This window comes from Podarcis bocagei (assembly GCF_964188305.1).
Source record: "Podarcis bocagei genome assembly, chromosome: 13".
Taxonomy (NCBI): Eukaryota; Metazoa; Chordata; class Lepidosauria; order Squamata; family Lacertidae; genus Podarcis; species Podarcis bocagei.
The window spans coordinates 33,949,019-33,962,422 of NC_138138.1; the positions used below are offsets into that span (position 1 = coordinate 33,949,019).

Here is a 13,404-nt window from a genome sequence, read left to right on the forward strand (position 1 = left end):
TATAAGCATTATTCAAATGGATCCCAAAAACACATTCTATCAACGTATTTCAGTGAGTCCTGTAGGCAATTGGGTCAAACAACCTGTGGATATTGAGAGCAAGAGGAGCTGCAACAGTCGGCTGTTCAATTGTTGAACTGCTCTTATATCCAATGTTATTTAATATTGCAGAACCTTTCTTCTGGCTAGATGTCATTCCATCCCAAGTGCTTTGAGGCAGGTATGCTGGCTCCCTCTTTATTTAAGGGCATGTACCTTTGATAACCAGGAGGTAGGATCTATAGTACATGTATTTCTGTTCTGTAATTTATATGGTTTATATATGATTGATTGATATAGGAACATGTTCTATTCATCATAGTGTCAAAAACATGATGTCACGTGAGAGGAATACAATGACCTAAGGAACAATAAATCATTATGCAGTAAAAACAAACAATTTATTTGTCATTTTCCAATTTATAGTGTATAGAAAAATAAAGGGGACAGGACAGGAGAACATGAGCCACGGTTTCCAGATTACCATCTCCACAGGGGCAGAATCGTTTCTCAGTTGGAATCTTTTGGTATCTGCCTCAAGTACAGCAGAGGGAATCACATCCAATCTGGCCAATGTGAAGGCACATCTGTATTTTGGGATAGTTAATTTATACAAATATGGTGCCAGGGAATCAAACTGAGAAGGGGAAAAAAGGCATACCAAGGACAGAATTTCTTTATAATGGCCGGATTGTTCTGTTGCTCTAAGTCCTTCAGACACTGTCCAATTAGCCTTTTTGCTTTAATAAAGCCCACCATTAGAAGCTGATGTGGGTGTAGTCCACAGGAGAGGTGTTTTTGGTGCACATTTTTAAAACAACCCACTTTTGTGGGGGTCTTGTGTCACTAAGGCCAGTAGACCGGGTGGATTTAAATTTAGACGGAGCCAATAATTAAGAGTTCTTTGTCAGGACTGAGTTTCTACAGAGGGAAGCCTTGCCTCCAGTCATAATGCTGCATTCGGGACACAGGGTGGTACAGAAAAAATCTGCCTTGAAAATTTGGATTGGACAGTTTCAAGAATGTTACAATGATTACACGTCCAAATTTGAGCCCCGTAAAGTATCTGCACCAAAGATTTGGCTTGAAAAACTTCTAGGGCTGCTGGGATGTATTTGCCGCCCTTCTTATGGAAAAAACAGGACAACATCTTAGCACTTTGGGCTGCTTTTTCTTTAATACATTTTTGGTGTACATCCCATGACCCCGATGACTGGAAGACTATGCCCAGATATTTAAAGGCTTTAACCTGCTCAATTGAATAATTGTCCATGCTCCAGCTATGTGATCTATGTTTCCTTGTGAAAACCATGACTTTGGTTTTCTGATAGTTTACCACCAGCTGTTCTGTCCTGCAGTATGCTAAGAATTCTCCTATCAACCTTTTTAGGCCTATTTTTGTTCAGGATAGGAGAAGCGCATCATCAGCATATAAGAGCACTGAGATTGGTTTTGTGGCTAATTTGGGAGCATGAAACTCCGGAGATGTTAAGCTTTTAACCATGTCATTGATATATAGGTTAAATAAAGCTGGGGCTAGAATGCAGCCTTGCTTAACCCCCTTGGTGGCTGCTACAGGGCCTATGAGTTGGCCATTTGTGGAAGATCTTACGTACAGCACAGTATCTTTATATAGGCCATTAATCAAAATTAGTAATCTTTTATCTATACTGGATGTATTCAATTTGGCCCAGAGTCTTACTCATGAAATTGAATCAAAGGCAGCCTTCAAGTCAATGAAGGCTGCATATAAGACCCCACAGGTTTTCTTGGCGCATTTATTGATGAGATGTGCTAGGACAAAACAGTGATCTATGGTAGATCTGCCTTGCCTAAATCCAGCTTGCTCCTCCGCCAAGATAGTCTCAGCGTCCATCCAACTAGTTAATTTGATATAGAGGTGTTTTGCATATTATTTTATGCCAGGGGCCTTTTTGCTCTTTAGCTGTGCCATCAAATTCTCTACTTCCTCTGTGGTTACAGGTGGCCAGTGAGGTGAAACCTCTGATTAAATGCTTGGCTTGTTAAACTGAGCTTCCTTATTATAAAACAATGATTGGAAGTATTGGATCCACTCACGGGGTTCAACAGTACAAATGAGTCCGTTACACTCCTGTTGCAGTCACATTAAAGCTTTTTTACCATTACCATTACTTGCATTTACAAGGTGTATCTAACATCTTATACTACTAGTGATAGACCAAGAATATCAAATAACTTGGCCCAAAGTAGTTTCTAACCAAAATATCACGGGTAACTACTGAAATCATGATGGTGTGCCACAGTTGTAAAATCACAGCTTACCTGTGGAGTTTTGTGGATTGCTGAAATGATGGCCACATTGACAGAAATCTCAGAAAGACATCCTCCAATGACAGCTATCAGATTGTTCTGGTTGTGACACTTGAAGTTGGGGACAAACCTATGTTGTGCAGAAAGCAGACTGAGGGTGGCCTTGTAGGTCATCCTTGCAGTGTAGTAGCTATTAAGAATGCTGAATCCCAGGGAGAGATTTGATAAAATATTGGGACTCTCGTTGATCTCTTTTACAGCAAATGCCAAGGCCAGGATGTGCTGGTAGTTCTTTGGCACTGAACTGTAATGAAATTTAGAGTTGTTACAGCTGATAAATAAAACAATTGTGTTGGAAGCAATAAAAAGGCATTTCTATAAAAAGGTGTTCCTATTCTTCAGAACTGATCTTCAAGAATAAATGACTTGTAGAAAGGTCTCTGTGAATTGAAATCAGAGACGTTGTATGTACCCTTGTTAACTATGAAAATACTTAAATAAAAACAACTATATAGTCAAGAATGTGGTATAACTTTAAAACCTTAGAAGATAATAGACATGATAAATAAAATATTTGAATTGAAATGCTGAATTCTTAAAATGTTGATGGTTCATTCTACTTAATGAGCTTCTATGTGCACTTATTGGATTTACTCCCTTTGCCTAAAAACAACAAACAATAAGCCCAAGGTAGATAGTCCATATATAAACTATGACATGCCTCCTAACTTTTTAAAGGAAATGCTGAGAAGAAGGGAGATGTAGAGTGAAATTTTTTTGGCCATCTCTCCAACAACCTATTATTATTATTAATATTATATCACTCAATACAGTGGTACCTCATGTTAAGTACTTAATTCGTTCTGGAGGTCTGTTCTTAACCTGAAATTGTTTTTAACCTGAAGCACCACTTTAGCTAATGGGGCCTCCCGCTACCACTGCACCGCCGCCATGCGATTTCTGTTCTCATCCTGAAGCAAAGTTCTTAACCCAAGGTAATATTTCTGGGTTAGCGGAGTCTGTAACCTGAAGCGTATGTAACCTGAAGCGTATGTAACCCGAGGTACCACTGTACATGCAAGAAGCTGAGAATCACTGTACCAAGATGAATATGGGTCAAGCAACTGATATGGTCCAAACATATAAAAGAATGAAGAAAAGAGAAAGAGGATAAAAAACTGAATTCTTACATCGGTTCATAAATCACAATCTGTGTAGGCTGTTTCATAGAAGAGAGGAGATCATAGAGGTAGAATACTTGAGAAACAATTTCACCAATGAGAAGGTCTCCTGACTGGTAAAATTTATGAGTAATGGGAAGGGGATCATTATATATGCTGCAATTAATGGAATGTTTCTTGCATACGGCATGACATAGTAGTGCTAGTAGCAACACAATGACCAACATGATCCTGTTGATAGAATACCTCTGCCAAATCCGGGCTCCAAAGTTTTCCTCTACAGAATTTGACACAGTTTTTATCAGGATTGCTACAAACTGACTTGAATGGTGGATGATACTGTTACTTCACTGATCTTAGGGAATTTGAGAACCACTGCAGGTAGTTAATAATGGCTCTTTTCCACCAGTGTCATTGAACTATGTATTTCCTTTGGTTGCCAACTAAATGATGTAACTAAGCTCTCACTTATATTAATCGGACTTAAATTGTTTCAGAGTTGTCTGATTGATTTAAATAGGATCTAAGGTCAGCAAAATTCAGGATCAAATCATTTATTTCGTCACTCTTCATCTAATGGTGAAAAATGAAAATGTAGCAATGCTTTAGTGTGCAAAAGTGGGGTAGAATGGTATAGCCATCTAAATCAATTGTTGCAAAAGAATGTAAGATGAATAGTGGAGAAGCAGGTTGCATGTTTTTTTGCGCGCACCAACGAATACCTAGTCAGAATCTGGGAGAAGGGGAAAGGTTGAGAAGCAGAGATTTATTTGTTTTAAGTATCACAGCAGAATGAAGTTTTGGTACTGGATACCTCGATATATATATATATATATATATATATATATATATATATATATATATATATATGCTTTCGTAGATTTTCACGGGTACAGGAATGCAGGTTTTGGTGTCTTCGGGTGTCTTCCCGTGTAAGAGTTGGGGTGTCTAGGCGACGTTTCGACGAGGTCTCACTCGTCATCTTCAGGCTGGTGCTTTCGGCTTCTTGTTACTGGAACAGAGCAGGATCTCAGTGTTTGAGTTCCTATAAATACTGTTGAGGGGGTGTGGTGTATAGCCTCCAACGTTCTGGGCAGAGAGGAAGTTCCCAGGTTAGTGTGCCTTTTCTTCTTTTGTTCATTAATTACTTGAGGGATATCTTGAGTGATTTCTTGAGTGATATTCTGAGTACCACTTAGGAGGGTCATTAGGTGTGGATTAGTTGCTAAAGCTTTCGTGTCTTGACCTCTTGAGCTTGTGAAGAGTTTTTCTGAGAAGATGGCTGTACTGCAAATAGTTGTGCTCTGGCTTGGCTTCGTGTATAGGGGCGAGCTGTGGTTTTGTGCCCTGTGCCAGCCAGATCTGTGTAGGGATTGCAGGGGGGTGCAGCATCCGGAGGTGCCACTATGGTTTGGCTACTGGATGGTGTCTGTAATTTATCTGTGGAGAGGGTCTGGGTTTGGGTCTGGTGTGGTTGATTGGAGATGGCGTTCTGTGTGCCTCTGGTTCTGGTGTCGGTTTTTGTGGGGAGGGCTAATTTCCAGATGTCTGGCAGGCGGGACGTGTCGTCACGCTTGTTCATGTTGTGAGGGTGTTTCTCTATCTCGATGGCTTCCATGATTATTCTCTTGTGGTGATGTTCCATGTTAAAGAGCAATTTGGAATCTGCAAAATTAATTTCGTGTCCTGTTTCTTTCATGTGTTGGTAAAGAGAGGAAGTTTTTTCTTCTTTTTTGGCTCAGATATGTTGACGACACCTTTGTAATTTGGCCACACGGCATTCTTGTGTTCTGCGATACGTGCATTTATTCGTCTGTTTGTTTGTCCAATGTACGTGGCTGGGCAGACTTTGCAGGGTATTTCATAGACCCCTTGGTTTTCTAGCTGGATTTTATCTTTGGGGTTTCTGAGGATATTGGCTATTTTTTGGTTGGTGCAAAAGGCTGTTTTGATATTGTGTTTATGGAGGATTTTGCTAATTTTATCTGTAGTGCCCTTGATATAAGGAAGGAGGGCCATGCCATTGTTTTCTTCTGTGTCTTGGTTTTTGGGGGGTGTTTCTTTTTGGATTAGCTTCGTAACCCTGTTTTGCTGGTATCCGTTGGCGATTAACACATTTGAGAGATTCTGTAACTCAGTTGTCAAGTGGTCTTTGTCAGCCAGGCGTTTGGTTCTGGAGATGAGAGTCTTGGCTACGGAGTTTATTTGTGCAGGGTGGTGGTGTGATTGTGCATGTAAGTAGCGGTTGGTGTGTGTTTTTTTCCGGTAGATAGTGTGTCCTAGGGAGCCATCAGGTTTTTTGTAGATTAGGACGTCAAGGAAGGGAAGTTGGTTGTTGGCTTCTATTTCCATAGTGAATTGTATTTTGGGGTGTAGGCTGTTGAGATGTGTGAGGAAGCTATCTAGTTTTTCCTTCCCGTGTGGCCAAATTACAAAGGTGTCGTCAACATATCTGAGCCAAAAAAGAAGAAAAAACTTCCTCTCTTTACCAACACATGAAAGAAACAGGACACGAAATTAATTTTGCAGATTCCAAATTGCTCTTTAACATGGAACATCACCACAAGAGAATAATCATGGAAGCCATCGAGATAGAGAAACACCCTCACAACATGAACAAGCGTGACGACACGTCCCGCCTGCCAGACATCTGGAAATTAGCCCTCCCCACAAAAACCGACACCAGAACCAGAGGCACACAGAACGCCATCTCCAATCAACCACACCAGACCCAAACCCAGACCCTCTCCACAGATAAATTACAGACACCATCCAGTAGCCAAACCATAGTGGCACCTCCGGATGCTGCACCCCCCTGCAATCCCTACACAGATCTGGCTGGCACAGGGCACAAAACCACAGCTCGCCCCTATACACGAAGCCAAGCCAGAGCACAACTATTTGCAGTACAGCCATCTTCTCAGAAAAACTCTTCACAAGCTCAAGAGGTCAAGACACGAAAGCTTTAGCAACTAATCCACACCTAATGACCCTCCTAAGTGGTACTCAGAATATCACTCAAGAAATCACTCAAGATATCCCTCAAGTAATTAATGAACAAAAGAAGAAAAGGCACACTAACCTGGGAACTTCCTCTCTGCCCAGAACGTTGGAGGCTATACACCACACCCCCTCAACAGTATTTATAGGAACTCAAACACTGAGATCCTGCTCTGTTCCAGTAACAAGAAGCCGAAAGCACCAGCCTGAAGATGACGAGTGAGACCTCGTCGAAACGTCGCCTAGACACCCCAACTCTTACACGGGAAGACACCCGAAGACACCAAAACCTGCATTCCTGTACCCGTGAAAATCTACGAAAGCAAATATCTCACCTCTACGGGGAGGAAACCTTCCAGCTGACAAGAACCTACGAGAAACTAGAAATCCGAAGAGCCACCATCTTATGTGATCTCTTGTTCCTACGCAACTGCCGAGACAACAACTTAATTCCCACATGCTTCCAACTTAAATTCCACTCTAAAACCCCAGCTACCGAAAGGATCCTGAAACGAACTGAACTATCCCTAATCAGAAACGAAATACATAAGAAAAGATACCTACTAAACCAAACCAACAAAGATCTGCTCACTCTTCACCTCAAACTCTGTAACAAAATCCACCCTGCACTCTGGGACAAATGCAAACAACTAGCCGTTTGGAGAGCTGAAACTGAGTCCTCTCACAAGACAGACACACACACCAACAAACTCCACAAACTAGAGAAACGCCAGAAGCCCAGCCACCCTCCACAACAACCCATGAAACAAACAGTACATAACATATCAGACAGGATCCTCACCTCAACTGAAACCAAAGTACTCTCCAAAGGTTTCAACTTTGCAGTCGCCCCGAGACGCATCCCCACGGAAAACATCATATGCGGAGTCGAAGCTAGCCTAACCAAAATCAACCCAGATGAAGCCAATAAAATCAGACTTGAAGTCACCAACATCCTCTGCTCCAGCAAACCACCAAGAAGCAATTTACACAAAGAAGAACGGAAAGCACTCACCAACCTGAGGAAAGACAACAACATAATCATTCTCCCAGCAGACAAAGGTAATGCCACTGTTGTGATGAACACATCGGACTACCAAGCAAAACTATCAAATCTACTCCAAGACCCTACCTACCAACCTATAAAAACAGATCCCACCACCTATCTGGAAAAAACCACCAAATCCAAAATAAAAGCCTCTCCTATCAGTGAAGAAATCCAGCTAAGAATCATCCCCAGAGAAAAATCATCCAGATGCCCCAAACTCTACGGTCTCCCCAAGATACACAAAGAAGGAACACCACTCAGACCAATAGTCAGCTCCATAGGCTCACCTCTACAAAATCTCGCTAAATTTCTCGCTAAGCAACTTCAGCCCTATGCAGAATCTATCGCTTCACACGTTACAAACTCCTTCCAGTTCATAGAAACAATAAAGAAGCAAAACCTACATCCCGATGACCTACTTGTGAGCTTCGATGTTGTATCTCTCTTCACACAAGTGCCCATTAATGAAGCCTTGACAGCCATTCAAAACAAATACAATCCCCCCGAATACATCCTGGACCTGACCAACCACTGCCTAACCAACACGTACTTCATCCACAATGGACAAAGATACAAACAGATAGAAGGAGCACCTATGGGATCACCCCTCTCTCCGGTCATCGCAAATCTGTACATGGAACACTTTGAAACCAATGCTTTAGACAAGTCAGAACACAAACCCAAACTTTGGCTCAGATATGTTGACGACACCTTTGTAATTTGGCCACACGGGAAGGAAAAACTAGATAGCTTCCTCACACATCTCAACAGCCTACACCCCAAAATACAATTCACTATGGAAATAGAAGCCAACAACCAACTTCCCTTCCTTGACGTCCTAATCTACAAAAAACCTGATGGCTCCCTAGGACACACTATCTACCGGAAAAAAACACACACCAACCGCTACTTACATGCACAATCACACCACCACCCTGCACAAATAAACTCCGTAGCCAAGACTCTCATCTCCAGAACCAAACGCCTGGCTGACAAAGACCACTTGACAACTGAGTTACAGAATCTCTCAAATGTGTTAATCGCCAACGGATACCAGCAAAACAGGGTTACGAAGCTAATCCAAAAAGAAACACCCCCCAAAAACCAAGACACAGAAGAAAACAATGGCATGGCCCTCCTTCCTTATATCAAGGGCACTACAGATAAAATTAGCAAAATCCTCCATAAACACAATATCAAAACAGCCTTTTGCACCAACCAAAAAATAGCCAATATCCTCAGAAACCCCAAAGATAAAATCCAGCTAGAAAACCAAGGGGTCTATGAAATACCCTGCAAAGTCTGCCCAGCCACGTACATTGGACAAACAAACAGACGAATAAATGCACGTATCGCAGAACACAAGAATGCCGTCAAAAAAGAAGAAAAAACTTCCTCTCTTTACCAACACATGAAAGAAACAGGACACGAAATTAATTTTGCAGATTCCAAATTGCTCTTTAACATGGAACATCACCACAAGAGAATAATCATGGAAGCCATCGAGATAGAGAAACACCCTCACAACATGAACAAGCGTGACGACACGTCCCGCCTGCCAGACATCTGGAAATTAGCCCTCCCCACAAAAACCGACACCAGAACCAGAGGCACACAGAACGCCATCTCCAATCAACCACACCAGACCCAAACCCAGACCCTCTCCACAGATAAATTACAGACACCATCCAGTAGCCAAACCATAGTGGCACCTCCGGATGCTGCACCCCCCTGCAATCCCTACACAGATCTGGCTGGCACAGGGCACAAAACCACAGCTCGCCCCTATACACGAAGCCAAGCCAGAGCACAACTATTTGCAGTACAGCCATCTTCTCAGAAAAACTCTTCACAAGCTCAAGAGGTCAAGACACGAAAGCTTTAGCAACTAATCCACACCTAATGACCCTCCTAAGTGGTACTCAGAATATCACTCAAGAAATCACTCAAGATATCCCTCAAGTAATTAATGAACAAAAGAAGAAAAGGCACACTAACCTGGGAACTTCCTCTCTGCCCAGAACGTTGGAGGCTATACACCACACCCCCTCAACAGTATTTATAGGAACTCAAACACTGAGATCCTGCTCTGTTCCAGTAACAAGAAGCCGAAAGCACCAGCCTGAAGATGACGAGTGAGACCTCGTCGAAACGTCGCCTAGACACCCCAACTCTTACACGGGAAGACACCCGAAGACACCAAAACCTGCATATATATATATATATATATATATATATATATATATATATATATATATATATATATATATATTTGCTTTCGTAGATTTTCACGGGTACAGGAATGTAGGTTTTGGTGTCTTCGGGTGTCTTCCCGTGTAAGAGTTGGGGTGTCTAGGCGACGTTTCGACGAGGTCTCACTCGTCATCTTCAGGCTGGTGCTTTCGGCTTCTTGTTACTAGAACAGAGCAGGATCTCAGTGTTTGAGTTCCTATAAATACTGTTGAGGGGGTGTGGTGTATAGCCTCCAACGTTCTGGGCAGAGAGGAAGTTCCTAGGTTAATGTGCCTTTTCTTCTTTTGTTCATTAATTACTTGAGGGATATCTTGAGTGATTACTTGAGTGATATTCTGAGTACCACTTAGGAGGGTCATTAGGTGTGGATTAGTTGCTAAAGCTTTCGTGTCTTGACCTCTTGACCTTGTAAAGAGTTTTTCTGAGAAGATGGCTGTACTGCACTTAGTTGTGCTCTGGCTTGGCTTCGTGTATAGGGGCGAGCTGTGGTTTTGTGCCCTGTGCCAGCCAGATCTGTGTAGGGATTGCAGGGGGGTGCAGCATCCGGAGGTGCCACTATGGTTTGGCTACTGGATGGTGTCTGTAATTTATCTGTGGAGAGGGTCTGGGTTTGGGTCTGGTGTGGTTGATTGGAGATGGCGTTCTGTGTGCCTCTGGTTCTGGTGTCGGTTTTTTGTGGGGAGGGCTAATTTCCAGATGTCTGGCAGGCGGGACGTGTCATCACGCTTGTTCATGTTGTGAGGGTGTTTCTCTATCTCGATGGCTTCCATGATTATTCTCTTGTGGTGATGTTCCATGTTAAAGAGCAATTTGGAATCTGCAAAATTAATTTCGTGTCCTGTTTCTTTCATGTGTTGGTAAAGAGAGGAAGTTTTTTCTTCTTTTTTGACGGCATTCTTGTGTTCTGCGATACGTGCATTTATTCGTCTGTTTGTTTGTCCAATGTACGTGGCTGGGCAGACTTTGCAGGGTATTTCATAGACCCCTTGGTTTTCTAACTGGATTTTATCTTTTGGGTTTCTGAGGATATTGGCTATTTTTTGGTTGGTGCAAAAGGCTGTTTTGATATTGTGTTTATGGAGGATTTTGCTAATTTTATCTGTAGTGCCCTTGATATAAGGAAGGAGGGCCATGCCATTGTTTTCTTCTGTGTCTTGGTTTTTGGGGGGTGTTTCTTTTTGGATTAGCTTCGTAACCCTGTTTTGCTGGTATCCGTTGGCGATTAACACATTTGAGAGATTCTGTAACTCAGTTGTCAAGTGGTCTTTGTCAGCCAGGCGTTTGGTTCTGGAGATGAGAGTCTTGGCTACGGAGTTTATTTGTGCAGGGTGGTGGTGTGATTGTGCATGTAAGTAGCGGTTGGTGTGTGTTTTTTTTCCGGTAGATAGTGTGTCCTAGGGAGCCATCAGGTTTTTTTGTAGATTAGGACGTCAAGGAAGGGAAGTTGGTTGTTGGCTTCTATTTCCATAGTGAATTGTATTTTGGGGTGTAGGCTGTTGAGGTGTGTGAGGAAGCTATCTAGTTTTTCCTTCCCGTGTGGCCAAATTACAAAGGTGTCGTCAACATATCTGAGCCAAAGTTTGGGTTTGTGTTCTGACTTGTCTAAAGCATTGGTTTCAAAGTGTTCCATGTACAGATTTGCGATGACCGGTGAGAGGGGTGATCCCATAGGTGCTCCTTCTATCTGTTTGTATCTTTGTCTATTGTGGATGAAGTACGTGTTGGTTAGGCAGTGGTTGGTCAGGTCCAGGATGTATTCGGGGGGATTGTATTTGTTTTGAATGGCTGTCAAGGCTTCATTAATGGGCACTTGTGTGAAGAGAGATACAACATCGAAGCTCACAAGTAGGTCATCGGGATGTAGGTTTTGCTTCTTTATTGTTTCTATGAACAATAACCAACACGTACTTCATCCACAATAGACAAAGATACAAACAGATAGAAGGAGCACCTATGGGATCACCCCTCTCACCGGTCATCGCAAATCTGTACATGGAACACTTTGAAACCAATGCTTTAGACAAGTCAGAACACAAACCCAAACTTTGGCTCAGATATGTTGACGACACCTTTGTAATTTGGCCACACGGGAAGGAAAAACTAGATAGCTTCCTCACACATCTCAACAGCCTACACCCCAAAATACAATTCACTATGGAAATAGAAGCCAACAACCAACTTCCCTTCCTTGACGTCCTAATCTACAAAAAACCTGATGGCTCCCTAGGACACACTATCTACCGGAAAAAAACACACACCAACCGCTACTTACATGCACAATCACACCACCACCCTGCACAAATAAACTCCGTAGCCAAGACTCTCATCTCCAGAACCAAACGCCTGGCTGACAAAGACCACTTGACAACTGAGTTACAGAATCTCTCAAATGTGTTAATCGCCAACGGATACCAGCAAAACAGGGTTACGAAGCTAATCCAAAAAGAAACACCCCCCAAAAACCAAGACACAGAAGAAAACAATGGCATGGCCCTCCTTCCTTATATCAAGGGCACTACAGATAAAATTAGCAAAATCCTCCATAAACACAATATCAAAACAGCCTTTTGCACCAACCAAAAAATAGCCAATATCCTCAGAAACCCAAAAGATAAAATCCAGTTAGAAAACCAAGGGGTCTATGAAATACCCTGCAAAGTCTGCCCAGCCACGTACATTGGACAAACAAACAGACGAATAAATGCACGTATCGCAGAACACAAGAATGCCGTCAAAAAAGAAGAAAAAACTTCCTCTCTTTACCAACACATGAAAGAAACAGGACACGAAATTAATTTTGCAGATTCCAAATTGCTCTTTAACATGGAACATCACCACAAGAGAATAATCATGGAAGCCATCGAGATAGAGAAACACCCTCACAACATGAACAAGCGTGACGACACGTCCCGCCTGCCAGACATCTGGAAATTAGCCCTCCCCACAAAAACCGACACCAGAACCAGAGGCACACAGAACGCCATCTCCAATCAACCACACCAGACCCAAACCCAGACCCTCTCCACAGATAAATTACAGACACCATCCAGTAGCCAAACCATAGTGGCACCTCCGGATGCTGCACCCCCCTGCAATCCCTACACAGATCTGGCTGGCACAGGGCACAAAACCACAGCTCGCCCCTATACACGAAGCCAAGCCAGAGCACAACTAAGTGCAGTACAGCCATCTTCTCAGAAAAACTCTTTACAAGGTCAAGAGGTCAAGACACGAAAGCTTTAGCAACTAATCCACACCTAATGACCCTCCTAAGTGGTACTCAGAATATCACTCAAGTAATCACTCAAGATATCCCTCAAGTAATTAATGAACAAAAGAAGAAAAGGCACATTAACCTAGGAACTTCCTCTCTGCCCAGAACGTTGGAGGCTATACACCACACCCCCCTCAACAGTATTTATAGGAACTCAAACACTGAGATCCTGCTCTGTTCTAGTAACAAGAAGCCGAAAGCACCAGCCTGAAGATGACGAGTGAGACCTCGTCGAAACGTCGCCTAGACACCCCAACTCTTACACGGGAAGACACCCGAAGACACCAAAACCTACATATATATATATATATATATAT

At 42.5% G+C, this 13,404-nt stretch overlaps 1 protein-coding gene across 3 annotated transcripts in view; it reads right to left on the reverse strand.

Moving 5' to 3' along the window:
• The window catches only part of LOC308570462 (vomeronasal type-2 receptor 26-like), a 34,035-nt gene that overhangs the window by 7,865 nt on the left and 12,766 nt on the right, over positions 1–13,404 (reverse strand). The gene's annotated exons all lie outside the window — the stretch shown is intronic.